Source organism: Grus americana, chromosome 16 (assembly GCF_028858705.1).
Source record: "Grus americana isolate bGruAme1 chromosome 16, bGruAme1.mat, whole genome shotgun sequence".
NCBI lineage: Eukaryota > Metazoa > Chordata > Aves > Gruiformes > Gruidae > Grus > Grus americana.
This window is the reverse complement of record NC_072867.1, coordinates 8,037,464-8,049,990: the sequence shown is the minus strand read 5'-3', so window position 1 is coordinate 8,049,990 and position 12,527 is coordinate 8,037,464. Positions and strand designations below refer to the sequence as shown.

Here is a 12,527-nt window from a genome sequence, read left to right as displayed (position 1 = left end):
CTCTTCAGCTGTCATTTCCAAGATCGTGGTATTGCAGAGTTAATTGTCATACAAGGAAATGATTCATTCCTACTTTTTAAGATGCTCGTGAGGAACTCTGGGATCTTTGCGGATATGATTACATCTTTGTTAAATCATAGGAAGTTCAAACTAGTTTGAAAGAATAATAGGGGGGAATTTGGTTTGCAACATTTTGCAGTGTGTAAGTTTGAAATAACACGTGTTTGATTCCTGGAACAGGGGATATGATGGTACTTTCCTCAAGCTGAGTTTCTTGTGTCTTACTGAAACCTCTTGCTTCTCCTGGGCTGGCCTTTTCCTGATAAATTGTTACTGATCCCTTCTACCTAACTTCTACTCCAGCACATTTTTGAGTTGTCAAGTTCACAGTATTGCTAGAGCTGGAATAGGCAGTTTAATGAAGTCCGTAAATGCTTTTTTGTACTAGGTTAAAATGGAGATTATTATGAAAGAAAAGAGCTTTTGATTACAAGGAAGGCAACAGAGGTGTGGCAAGGACTCCCTTGTCAGCAAGAGTCCTTGTTACAGATTGATACAAGGGGCAGTTTCCTTTCGCGGCAGCAGGCTGCAGAGATAACTACCCGCTTTCCCTTTCTACTCCAAGTTTTTGGCAGAGCTCACTGCAGTCCATGCAGGACCACTGCCGTGCAGAGTGCAGAAGAGACTGCTGCCCTTCCAAGCACTGCCTTTGCACTGCCTGTTTTGCTACAATTTCCCACCATAACATCGGACACGAAGAATTTCCTGGCTTTTAGAAAGGGCTGAGCGTAACCCTTTTAGTTTTGCCCTAAGCAGGAGTGAAGCTCTTCAGCCTCTGTTCACCACTCGACCCGAATCCAGTTCTCAGGCTGCCCTGCTGCTGCTCCCTGCTGTTGTTGGGACCTCCCGGGCTGGGAGAAGCTGGCTCTGGCCCGTCCCCAGGGTGCCGCAGCGAGGTGCGGAGGTTGAGCTGTTTGGCCAAGGCCGTGTGCCGAGTCAGCAGCTGGGCTGGGGTTTGTACCGAGAGCCTCTGCAGGGCAGTGAGCACTGTCGCTGCTTGGGCAGCAAATTTTCGTTCTGAATTCCCACCTCTCTGCTCCCTCCTGCACCTGTACTTTTGCACTTGTTTGGGTTTTTTTAACTTCAGCTTTTCTTCCGATTGGCAGAATCCACAGGGACAACGTGACACGAGCTCTTCTCTAAAAGATGACTGAAAATGTTGAGTCGTATTGACAGGGGCAAAAGGTGGGTGCCTGGAGAGCGGGGCAGTGTGGTGTATCGTTCATTTTTACAAAACCTGACTCTTTGCAGGGTGACTGGCAGAGTTCCCACTACTTGAGTCAGGAAAGGAGAGGAAGGAGGCTTTGCTGGAACCTTTTCTGCCCCTTTCATTGCTTGGTTCTCCAGCAAGGATGGTGTGTCAAGGGAGTACCCAAACCAGCTCCTGCCGTGGCTGGAGGGATTGGCAGGAATTGTGCAGCCTTACTACAGAAACTCACTCCTGGGAACTGCTATGCTATTTGTAGGGACATTTCTGCATTCTTTGTCTTTGACACTTTTCCAGTAAATGCGCTTAGAGCGAAAAAGTAGGATTTTAACCAGAGGCTGAAATAGCTTTTGTCTGGCCTTGGCTAGAATAACAATAGCACTCTCTTACTTTGCATTGCTCCATACCTGAGTCATTTTGCTGAAAAGCAGAGGCACTGGGTGACCAGTAAATTCATCGTTTCCTGAGATCTGGCACGGTGGCAGCAAACACCACGAGCACAAAACATCCTCAAGAAGGCAGTGGTGTGCGGTGGGGCTGGCAGCCGTGACCACTCGTTTCCATACAGCCGCACAAAGACGTGGGGCTCGTGGGAGACTCAGCTATTCACCTCTGCTTTTTCTGGCATGAATTCAGCCTGGCCCCTCAAGGACTATAGTATTGTCTGTGTGGGAAACAGCACTGATTGAATAGTTTTCAAGCTAAATAGCTGCAGCTCTGTTTCCATATTTACCAGGAGAAAAAGCCCAAAATATTGTTCAGTTTAATTTTGCCTGTTCCCCATTGGTTTGAATTGCTACAGCCCACTCTCTTGGAAACAGGAGCTCATGCAAGCAATTGCTCTGCTTCAGCATCACATGGTAGATCGTAGCGGCACCCATCTCATGTGGGGCTATGAATTGTGAGTAGTCAAACTGTGTTTCAAGGTCTCCAAGAAAATCCTGCTTCTCCCTCCAGCCCCTTTCAAGACAGGGACCAGGCAATGTGTTCCCCAGAGCCCAAGCCACCCTGGGCCATAAAGGTGAGGGGCTCGGTGGGGTGGAGTAGAGAAGCACATGCAGAATTCAGTCCAGCACAGCTTAGCTTATTTCCCATCTGTGCTAAATTTACTCCAATTTACTTCTTACCGTGAATTAAAAACCACCCAGAACATACATCTACTTGGTGTATCTTCTTGAGCCTGAACAGTGGGCACAGGGAAGATGTTTGGGCCCTGGACCAGCAGCTGTTGGGATGCTGTTGGTACCAGAAGCAGAGCAGAGCAGATCACAGGCAGAGATGAATGGACAGAGACAACCTGGAGTAGCCTGTGATGGTCAGTAGGATGGGGATGGGGGGAGGAAGGGCTGCTGGGTGTGCCAGGACTTCTAACGGGAGCTTGGCATGCAGGTTGCAGCTACCAGACCCTGAGGCAGCTGCCATACCTGTGGGGCAGAGGAGGTGAGAAGCACGCAGGACTGCCTCCCAGAGCACAACCCACCCCACAGGTTTGGGGACCCCCGTAGGGCACATCATGGAGGTGGTGCATCCCTGCCCCGAGGCAGCTGCCTGCGCTGGTGCCTCCACCTGCACAGGCGTCCCTGGGAACCTTGCAGAGGGGGACCAAATACCTGAAGGGATCCCTTTTGCTCTCTGGGTCCTTCCAGGCCAATTCCTGGCAGTTTTTTGGCAGAGGTTTCTCAACCCTTAATGCCTCTGTGTGCCCCTGCCACTGGGCTGTGCCTGTCCCCGTGGGACATGGGGTGGCATGTGCCTGTATGTTGGCTCCAATATAGACCTACCAACCCCAGCCTCTGCTGGGTCTGCTGTGCTGCATTTCTGTATTTTCCAGCCCTAGTTGGCCCCAGAGACCTCAAGGGGAGAAGCCAGGGTGAGCACCTGCTCTCCTGCCCAGGTGAGGGGCATTTGTGACCCTTTGGTCCCCTGGGCTTTGACCCAATCTGAGCTTCCACGTGGCTTTGGTTCAAGAACAGTGGTCAACCACTCCTCGGCTGGCTGCAAAGCTGCTGGCAGTAAAAAATCCATTTCTCAGGTCGTGGCGGGGCTCCTGCGGGTGCTGGGCATTCCTCCAGGCGAGCTGCTCGCCGGTGGCTCTGGGTCAGCTGCATCCCCGCTGCCCGGGCACGTGGGTCTGCACCAAAGGCTGTCTTGTCGAAAGCAAGGGACCGTGCTAAGGCTTTGTGTCCCTCGCTGAGCAGGAAAAGCAGAATTAATAGCAGAAATAATAGCAGCAAAAGCTGGTGTTTATCTGCCCAGTTCCCTACGGAAGAGGCCGTGGTCCTACAGGAGACGTGCAGCAGCAGTGCCGTGTGGTGCAGCTGCCTGGGAGATCTGCTCTGAGTTGATGCAGTTTGTGCCATCGGCACCGAGGCTTTAAGGGCAGCGAGGTCTTTAGAGCTATAGAAATAGTCTAGGGCAGCTGCAGATTTTGTGGTTGCATGTGGATGGGCTTGCAGGGAAGCATGGGGCTTTGGTTCAAAAGCAGCAGCGTGTTGGTTTAACGCTGCCTACGAGGACTGGTCTTTGCTGCCTGAACCCTGCATGGGGGTGGCAGATGCCCGCACCACAACCAGGGGTTAAGCAAAAGCAGTGAAGGGCTCAAGTGCTAAATGGCCAAGCCCTTCGAAGGAAGGGAGAGCCCAAGAGCGCTGGAGCTGACGGGTGCCGCTGGCTCCGCGCTGTTGCACACGCAGCCAGGCAGGCGCAGCATTGCTGGGTGCGGAGGGCTCTCGCAGCCCCCGCTGGGCACAGGTGACCCCAGCACGGGCTACGTCAGTCCCCTCGGCTGGTGGTGGAGCCGCAGGCATGGCCATGGCCACCCTGCAGCCGGTGGGAGCAGCTGGCAGATAAAGCCAGCGCTCAGACGCTGGGTTATAAGTATCACATATTTCTGGGATCCCCCCGCCGCCCCTCGCCAGCAGTGTTTGGAAGGAACAGGATGCCGGAAACCTTGTGCCAGGAAGCAGCTTTTATAAGCAAGGGAGGGGATTTGCCAAACACCCCCCAAGTTTCAACACTGTTTGCTTTGGAGAAGGCAAACAAACTAAATCAGACTGCGCAGGAAAGAGGCGGGCAGCTGTCTGCCCCGGCCGGCAATGGGTTATGCTGCATCGTGCGGCCGGGGATTTCTTGCTTCCTCTCTTTCTTTGGAAAGCATATTTGTTACCATGGCCGTGGCGGAGGGTTTAACCACCCTGTGCTGTGACTGCAGGGAAGGGGCCCGAGCTGAGGCTGTGCTCAGAGCTCACCCGCCTCCATGGCAGCGACATCCAACCCCATCAGCTCAGACCTCGGTGTCCCCATCCCTGCCACCCACAGGGACCAGGACCCCCGCTGCAGTGCAAGGCTGTGACCAGGCTGCGGTGCTGGGGGGGACAACGGGGTGGCATCACACCATGCAGCCACCGGCGTCCACCCAGCCATCCCATGCGCTGCTTTAGCTCACAGACCTGGCACAAACAGCCAGCCACGGGTTTGCTTCTCGGGCCTTAAACCCTGCAGCAGGAAACACCTCTCAAAAAGCAAAAGGAGCTTGATGGGTGAATCGGAGGGGAGAGGGGTTCCCAGTGGCATCAGCCCTGCTGGTGTGAAAGCCGCCATGGCAGCTCAGTCCTTTCCTCACTCCCACAGCCCCCACCTCCTGCACGGCAGCCCGGGCGGGTTTTGGGAGGCTCCAGCCATGGCTGCTGGTGCCCAGCGAGCAGCAGTTGTGGCCATGCAGTGTCTGGGCCAACCACGGTGTGTGTGTCCCATGCTGGACACCTTTGTCGGGAGGCAGCGGTAGCCGGTGAGCTGCGGTGCTGCGTTGTGGCCGATGGCCGCAGCACGACTCTTCACAGCCGAGAGTGTGCATGAAAGTGTGCACAGGGATTTTTAAACAAAAAGCACATTGTGACCGCAGGCTGGGGCACCCCATGGCTCCGGGAGGGACGTTCCCACTGAAGGGACATGCGGCTGTTTGGGAGAAATGCCGAGGTAACTGAAAAGCAGCTCCTCGGTGCTGCCTGAAGCTGGTGGTGGTGGGACTGTGGGGGGAGAGCTGAGCCCAAGGGGCATCCTGCAGCGAAGCCGCTGGGGGGCCTGACACCGCTTTGCTGCAAAGCCTGAACCCGCTGGCCTCGGCCCTCATGCATCACAGCACTGCTGCGTTAGCGTGGGGCACAGCGGGCTGCCGCGCAGTGGGGCCACGGGGGCTGCACGCAGCACCTCGGCGAGGCTGGCACTGACGCACCCTCCGCTGAGCTCAGGCACCACAGCCTGGTGACTTCATCCACTGGAAATAGCAACCAAGGAGGAACTGTCTCTCTGTCACCGCCATACCCATATAGACACGCAGACACTCGCTGCTGCCTGCACGGCTGCCTGCACCGCTGCCTGCACCCCAGCCCAGCTGTGGGAGCTGGTTGAGCCCCAAGGGAGGAGCAGGCCTCCGATCTCACCCCCAGCCCGGACGCATGCTGGAGCTGCTCTGCATGGGATGGGACAGGATGAGGCCCCGTTGCTGCACGGAGCCGACAGCATCTGACAGCCGAGGTGCCGCTGGCCTCAGCAGGGACGGTGCAGGATGCTGCTGCAGGAGTCGGTGAAGTCAAAGGGTTTCAAGGCCAGAGAGATCACAGCTTTATCACCTGCTTGTACAGCACAGACAGTACAATTTGCACTCAAGCCAATAACGTCTTCTTGGCTAAAATGTGTCTTCCTGAAAGGTACTGGGCTCTCTGCGAAGGCTTCAAGGGAAAATTAATCCTGCAGTTTCCCCGGTAGCAAAGCAAAGCCATCGCCGCAGCCTGCAGTGACTGTAGCAGATAACGAGGCCCCTCTGCCCGCTCCCCGCCTCACAGCGCTCTTGCTCTTATCACGGGTGAGCAGAGCTGTCCTGGGGTTTCTACAGGCAATGCGCTGCTGGGGCTGCTCACAGCTCAACTATGGTTCTGCTACCACAGCCAGGGCTGGCTGAGTTCCCACAGGAGCACCCTGCAGGTCTCCACCCTGGTCTTTCCCAGGGGAACGGTGCAGGGATGGGGCTCGTGGAGTCAGGGCCAGGGTGGAGGGCTGACCTGGGTGCAAGGCAGGTGTCCTGCCCGCGCTGGTCCCTGTGTCCGGGACAGGGCTGTGCCGCCTGCCTTGACGGCTCTGCCACGGGGCACGCAGGAGGGCGCGTACGGGCAGGATGGCTGCCCATCCGTCTGTTGCTTGGGGTGGGAGCGAGAGTTTTGCAAAGTCTTAGGGCTGCCGCCATGCCAGCACCAACTTTGGTCCCGCCAGTCGCTGTTTAAAGGTCAGCGGGGCCGAGGCAAGCGAGCTTGGCTCTCGCTGTTGCTCGTCCATCCTGTACTTGTTTCTCCAGATTTGCTTTCATAAAAAGGGAAGAAAACCAACCACCTCTCCTGGACCCCTCTTCTCCCTCCACTGTGGCTCTTCCCACATTGCTGGCCCAAGGGGTTGCATCTCTGCAGGGTTTTCTTCGAAGCACGGCTCCAGGCTGGTTACTTAGATATCTTCCGGAGATGGGGAGGGTGCAGGAGCATCATGCCTTGCTGACCGCGCAGAGCCCTGGGCTGGCTGTGCAGGATGTGGCCCACTGCAGCAGCCCTTTGCTGGCCGCTGCGGGACGGGCTGGCAGGAGCTGTGGCTGCCAGCATTAACTGCGGCGAGAAAAACCTCCCAAGCCCCCCGTCCCCACGCTGGGGCATGCCCGTGCTGAGGAGCCGGCGCCTGCCCCCACCTCCCAGCATTGCTGGGAAGCTTTGGGGATGACAGCATCCCTCCAGGCAGGTTTGGTCCCTGACAGGGTTGCAAAGAGCAGAGCAGGCCCAGAGGGCTGTAGGAAGGGCTGGGATCGACTGATCTGCCCAAGGGAGGAGGAAGCTGTGGGGATCGGGGTTGTACCCCCAGAGCTGTGCACGGGGCAGCTTCCCAGGCCCCTCTGTGGTTCCTGACGTCATGGAGAGGCCAAATCGTCCCTTTTTACACAGAAAAAAAATTTGCATCTGCAATCGCAGCAGGCTGCATTTGACAGCTCGTAACTTACTGGCTTTTAAAAAATAGCCACGGCCTGTTTGAAATGCTGGTCGAGGTCTCAGCTACCCTTACCCCTGGAAAGCCTTCAGAGCTCTCACTTTTCTGATATTAGATACTTTCTCTAATCTTTGGCCTCCATTTATTAACAGCTAATTATATCTATTTACTTTTGTGCCAACATTGTCCTTTAGCTTGAATAGCTTTTTACCCTCCCTAATGCTTGCTTCCCGGCGCTATTTATAGGCAGCAATTGTATCCCCCCGCAGCCGCTGTTTTGCTTGGCTACACAGGCTGCGTGCCTTCAGCCTCCTCAGAACGACCCGTCACCCTCCTGCCGCTCTCCGCATCCCTGCCTCGAGCGGAGGGGGTTCCGACAGGCACCCGGCCACTGCCTGGGTCTGGCAGAAACCAGGCAGGTGCCAGCCCCGGCCGTGGTGCTTTGGGGCAGAAAGCCGGGGGCAGAGCTGCGTGCCCCTGGAGAGCCCAGTGGGGTTATTTTTAAAGCATCCCACGGGCATCCCATTTTTTTTGGCAAAGGTGGGGAGTGCTCCCCTGTCCCTCCCACCCCATTTCTTTGGCGGGGGGGGAGAGTGAGCACCCAGCAGCGTGGCCCACCAAGGCAGCGTGGGGAGTCGCGTGATTTCTATCTGCGCTTTCATCCTGGGATGAAAGAGATGATAGAAAACATTTGTTTTTATGATAAAAGCAATTGACCCGGGAGGAATCTGCCTCCCCAGGGTGGCCTGCAGCAAACTGCGGAGATAAGGCACCGATGTGCAGCAAACGCCAAGTGCTTCCAAGCTGCTGAGTGGCTGCAGAGCAAATCCCTCCCCATGTGGAAGGAAACCCGCGCTGGGTTTCCACAGCTGCTCTCGAGCCTGGACAACGCGGCTGGTGATGATTTTAGTGGATTTTGTTGGGGCCAGGAGGATCTGCAGAGAAGGATGCTTTTTTTTTTTTTTAAACAAATGGGCAGATTTTTTTATTACAGACATCTTAGCCACAGATCTCAGTCAAGCTTTTAATAGATGAGTTCCTCGCCAGCGGCAATTGCAAATTGATTGCAGCAGAAATGGCAAGTGAAGACAAATATAGTGCAGGCTGCCTGCAGGGAGAGTGCACAGAGGAAACTTTGGATGCTATTTTTGGTGCTTTGTCTCCACCGCTTACAGTATTTCTAATCTTTGTTTCTCCTTAAAAACATGTTTGGGGTTGGGATTTTGGTTTTGTTTTGATTAAAAAAAAAATTCCCTTCTCTGGAGAAAGGGCCAGGTGCCATGTCCACGCTCAGATCTGCAGAGCTGGTGGGTGCCGCGGCCCCGGTCGGCACGGCGGGAGGGTGAAGGTGTGCTGGTGATGCTGCCTCCATCCCCTCCGCTGGGACCAGACCCAGGCCCTTCTCTCTCCCAGGAGCGGTGCAGGGGCTGACGCGGAGCCAAACCCTGATTTCACTCCGATTCATGGGAACTTCACGGGGGGTACAGGGAAGTTCAGTGCGCTGGCTAATAAAGGAAACTCTCCCATGCTACCGAGCCGATGCTGCACCACGGGGGCCAGCAGCAACAGCCCCAGCCCTGCAGTGAGCTCCACCACTCAGCACCAATGCACTGAGTTTTGCTCGGTCCCAGCCAGCACCAGGAGCCGCGGTGGCTGGATGCTCCTAAAATACAGGAGGACCCACCTGGGTGCTGCCAGCGAAGTGCTCACCCTGGAGGGGAGCAGCTCCAGGCTGCAAAATCATAAAGTCCAGGCATGACCGACAGCGTGTACGTATGCTGGAGCCCAACCGCAGGGAGACAGCGAGGGGGATGCTGAAAGTCACTCAGGTTACTTGGCAGAGCGGAAAAGCACTCGGAGTTATTGCCGTGCTTGGGAAGCCACGGCTAGGTGACACTGGCGTGACGTTAAAGGCTTTATGGCATTGCTGCCTAAACTTCTCAGCCCCCAGGGACGATCAGGGACGCAGTGGCAGATTGAGGCGCATCCCCAGGATGATCAGCCCCCGGCACAGAGGCGTCTTGCTGACACGTGTGTCCGTGGGTGTGAGAGACGAGGCTGCAGTTATAAATAAAGGAGCAGAAACACTAATAAAAGTGACAAGCAAGAACAGAGAAAATCTGGGTTTAACCATGGAATGGAGAAATAAAAGCACCTCGTGGCGGGGCTGGCCATGACTGCAGGAGGCTTGGTCCTGCACGTTCTGTGTCCGCCTGGAAACCCGGGATGTTTGCAGCAGCAGCTCAGGGGGATCATCACCTTCTCCGAGGATCTGGCAGCATTTTGGACCGTGGGATAGGGTTTGTGTTTGCCTCAGTGGGAAGCTTCTTGGTACGAGAAGCCCCAGATGCTCTTCTGCCATCTTTTTATACATCCGTGTTTGTGCAGACCCCGTTTTGCCTTGATTTGATCAAGCTGCAATCTGGCGTAAGCAAAAAAAAATCCCTTTGTTTCCCATCTTTGCTTCTAAATAACATTAAAGGCCCAGCTCCGCCAGCATGCTGGATGGTGTTGGAGTTAAAATAAAGATAACAAAAATGAGAGAAAGAAATCATTCATCAGTGGCTCATTGAGCTTTTTAGCAGAGGGCACCTGTGGCCCTTTCACACCCAGCCAGGCTGATATTGCACGTCCGGCACAGTGCAGGGCTTGCGCCCAACAGCTCAGCGTTGCCCACCCCAAGCCAGAGCACGTGTGGCTGCTGAACACCCCCTGGAAAGGAAAAAGAACCCCAACCCTCCTTTTTTAAGGTTTTTAAGGCAGACACTAACATCCACTTCTGATAATGCAGCTGTCGGTGCGGCAATTCCAGCCACCCGCTGCACCCGCACCCCCGGCCCTGGCGCCTGTCCTGTCCCGCCGGGCATCTCTGGAAGAAGGGGCTTGGAGCCGCACCAGGGACATGCCCTCTGCTCGGTGTTTCCCAACTGGGAAGGTTTTCAGCTGGCCTTGCCACCACTGGTACATGCAGATGTACCGGGGAGGAGCGCGGCAGCGCTTGGGAGCAGTCCAAGGTAAATGCAGGTATTTGGTGCAACAGGCATCTGCCTGGCACCGGCACAGCACCTCTACAGGGCCCGGCTGCAGGTGATGCCACCCTTTAACAGCCAAACCCCCTTTTCTGGGCCCGCAAAGGCGGCGGGGGCAGCACGCGTCAGCTCAGCCCCCCCCCCCAGGAGGTTATGGCGCAAGAGAAGTCGGCTCGGGAAGGAGGGGTTTATGGCTGGGGATCAAAGTCCTTGGCGCCCGCCCAGTTTCCCAGCATGTTGCGCAGCCTGGGTTTGCAGCTGGGTTTGTGGGCCAGTGCCGCGGTGGGGAGGCGGCGGGGAGGAGGGGAGCCCAGGGCTTGTGGAGGGAGGAAGGCTTGGCTGTCCCAGAGCCAGTCAGCCCGCTTGCCTCTCCCACAGCTGCTGGGGAAAGGGGCTGGCGGCAAACAGGACTCCCAAGCTTCCGTGGTCAAAGGGACGTACGTGGCTTTTTTTGCCCGGAGACAGAGGCCATCGTCCGGGTCCAGCGGGCATCCCAGTTAGTGGGAGCATGGCTGGTGCTGGACCTTCCCTGCCCCGATTCGGGCAATGCCAGCCTCACCCCAGGCGATAATCCTGCTTTCTCCATCCTGCTCCATCTCCGCTAGTCCTGGGCTGTCTCTTGGTCTCCATCGTTCCCAGGTCCTCAGCTGAATAAGCTCGGTTTTGGCTGTGCTTTATGGCCATAGACTGTGAAGATCTGCAAGGAGGCGGGCAGAGACACAAGGAAGATGTTAACTAACTTCTACAGCTTTGATTATTTAAGAGCATATATTTACATAGTGAATAACCCGGAGGGTCACATTTTAAGACATTGATGTATTTTTCCTCCCCTCCTTAAGGCAAACAGCACGCTTATCCACGCTGGGTCTGTGGGGATGCTGGGCAGCATCAGCCATGGGGTGGGGATCGTCGGGGCAGAGCTCAGCTCCGTCGCCAGCCCTGCACCCAGTGCAAACACACAAACTGGTTAACACAAACCAACCCCACCTTGCCAGGGCTGAGTCAAACTTTTCCAGCTCCTCCTCTGCCCATCGTGGTGGGGCTTTTCGCAGGTCCAGTCTCGCAGGGGTGCCGTAGGTGCTTCCCCATCAACACCCTCATCCCATGGGACCAGAAAGGCTGGGAACTGTCGTCTTATTTCCAGAATAAGTGTATTCCTGGAAAAGTCCCATCCTGAAGCACTGGCCCATAAGCCCTATCTGTCTGTGTTGGTTTTGCATTTCATCCGGCTGTATTTCCATAACCAGCTATCGGGGCGGGGGGGGGGGGAACTGTCACCTCCCAGTGACTGCGAATGGCAGCCAAGGGCTGGGTATCACTCACCACCCCCATCACCATCCAGGGCCGAGGGAGCACAGCTCACTCACACCGTCACTAATCCCTGTCTGCATCGCTGCTGGACACTTCGTCAGCAGACATTGGGCTGGCAAGAAACCAGGCTGGGACTTGCAACAGAAAAGTGTAGAAAACTGACGTTATAGGGCCGGGAGCTGTTCTGGCTGTATTATTATTGGCAACCCCTGTTATAAGAAGAAAAAAAAAACCAACCCAACAAAATTAAGAATAGATGTAAAGAGGAACATTTTTTTTTTTTTTTCCTCCGCCTAGCTGAGCTGTCACGAATAAATCACTGGGGTTTTTTGCAAACACTCGGCGAGGCTCAGGAAATCTGCTGGGAGCCGGAGCGCTCAGGTCAGGGCTGTCCTGCCAAGAGACGATTACAGCCTGTCCTGGGGACAGAGGAGCAGGGAACTGGGCCAAGAGCGGCTTCAGGAGGTGTCTCAAGTCCAGGAGTAAGATTACAGGCTGCAGGGTCAGCAAAACTCTCTCCTGCTCCGGGCGGCACCTGAAACCTTTCCAGAAAGGAAACCGCCCGGCTGAGCACCGCTGCGCCCGGCAAAGGGCCCTCCCAGCGCCAGGGCGGGCAGAGAGGCTCCGGCAGCCCCTGTGAGGAGGTGGCAGATGTTCGGGGAAGGATTAATTGGCTGATGCGCAGCTTTGCTCCTCAGCACCGAACCAAAGTGTCTCGGCTCCCAGCCACGGCCGTGTCCCCCAGCCCCAGGGCTGGGGTGCTCAGAGATGGACGCCCCCCTGCTCCCGGCCTCCTGCCTGCAGATGCGCCGAGGCAGGACAAACATCTTTGCAGTGTGTGACCTCTCCATAAAAGCACAGATGGCAATTTGTAGTGAGCCTGGCTAAAAAAAAAAAAGGAT

The 12,527-nt window shown here is 55.8% G+C and overlaps 1 long non-coding RNA gene across 1 annotated transcript; it reads right to left on the bottom strand.

Moving 5' to 3' along the window:
* Window positions 1-8,374: 8,374 nt before the first annotated feature.
* LOC129213826 (uncharacterized) lies at window positions 8,375-11,401 on the bottom strand. Its single transcript, XR_008579545.1, has 3 exons — window positions 11,302-11,401; window positions 10,874-11,011; window positions 8,375-9,707 (listed from the first exon to the last, which is right to left on the bottom strand). It is a non-coding gene; the product is annotated as an uncharacterized LOC129213826 (long non-coding RNA).
* Between the last annotated feature and the right edge of the window lie 1,126 nt (window positions 11,402-12,527).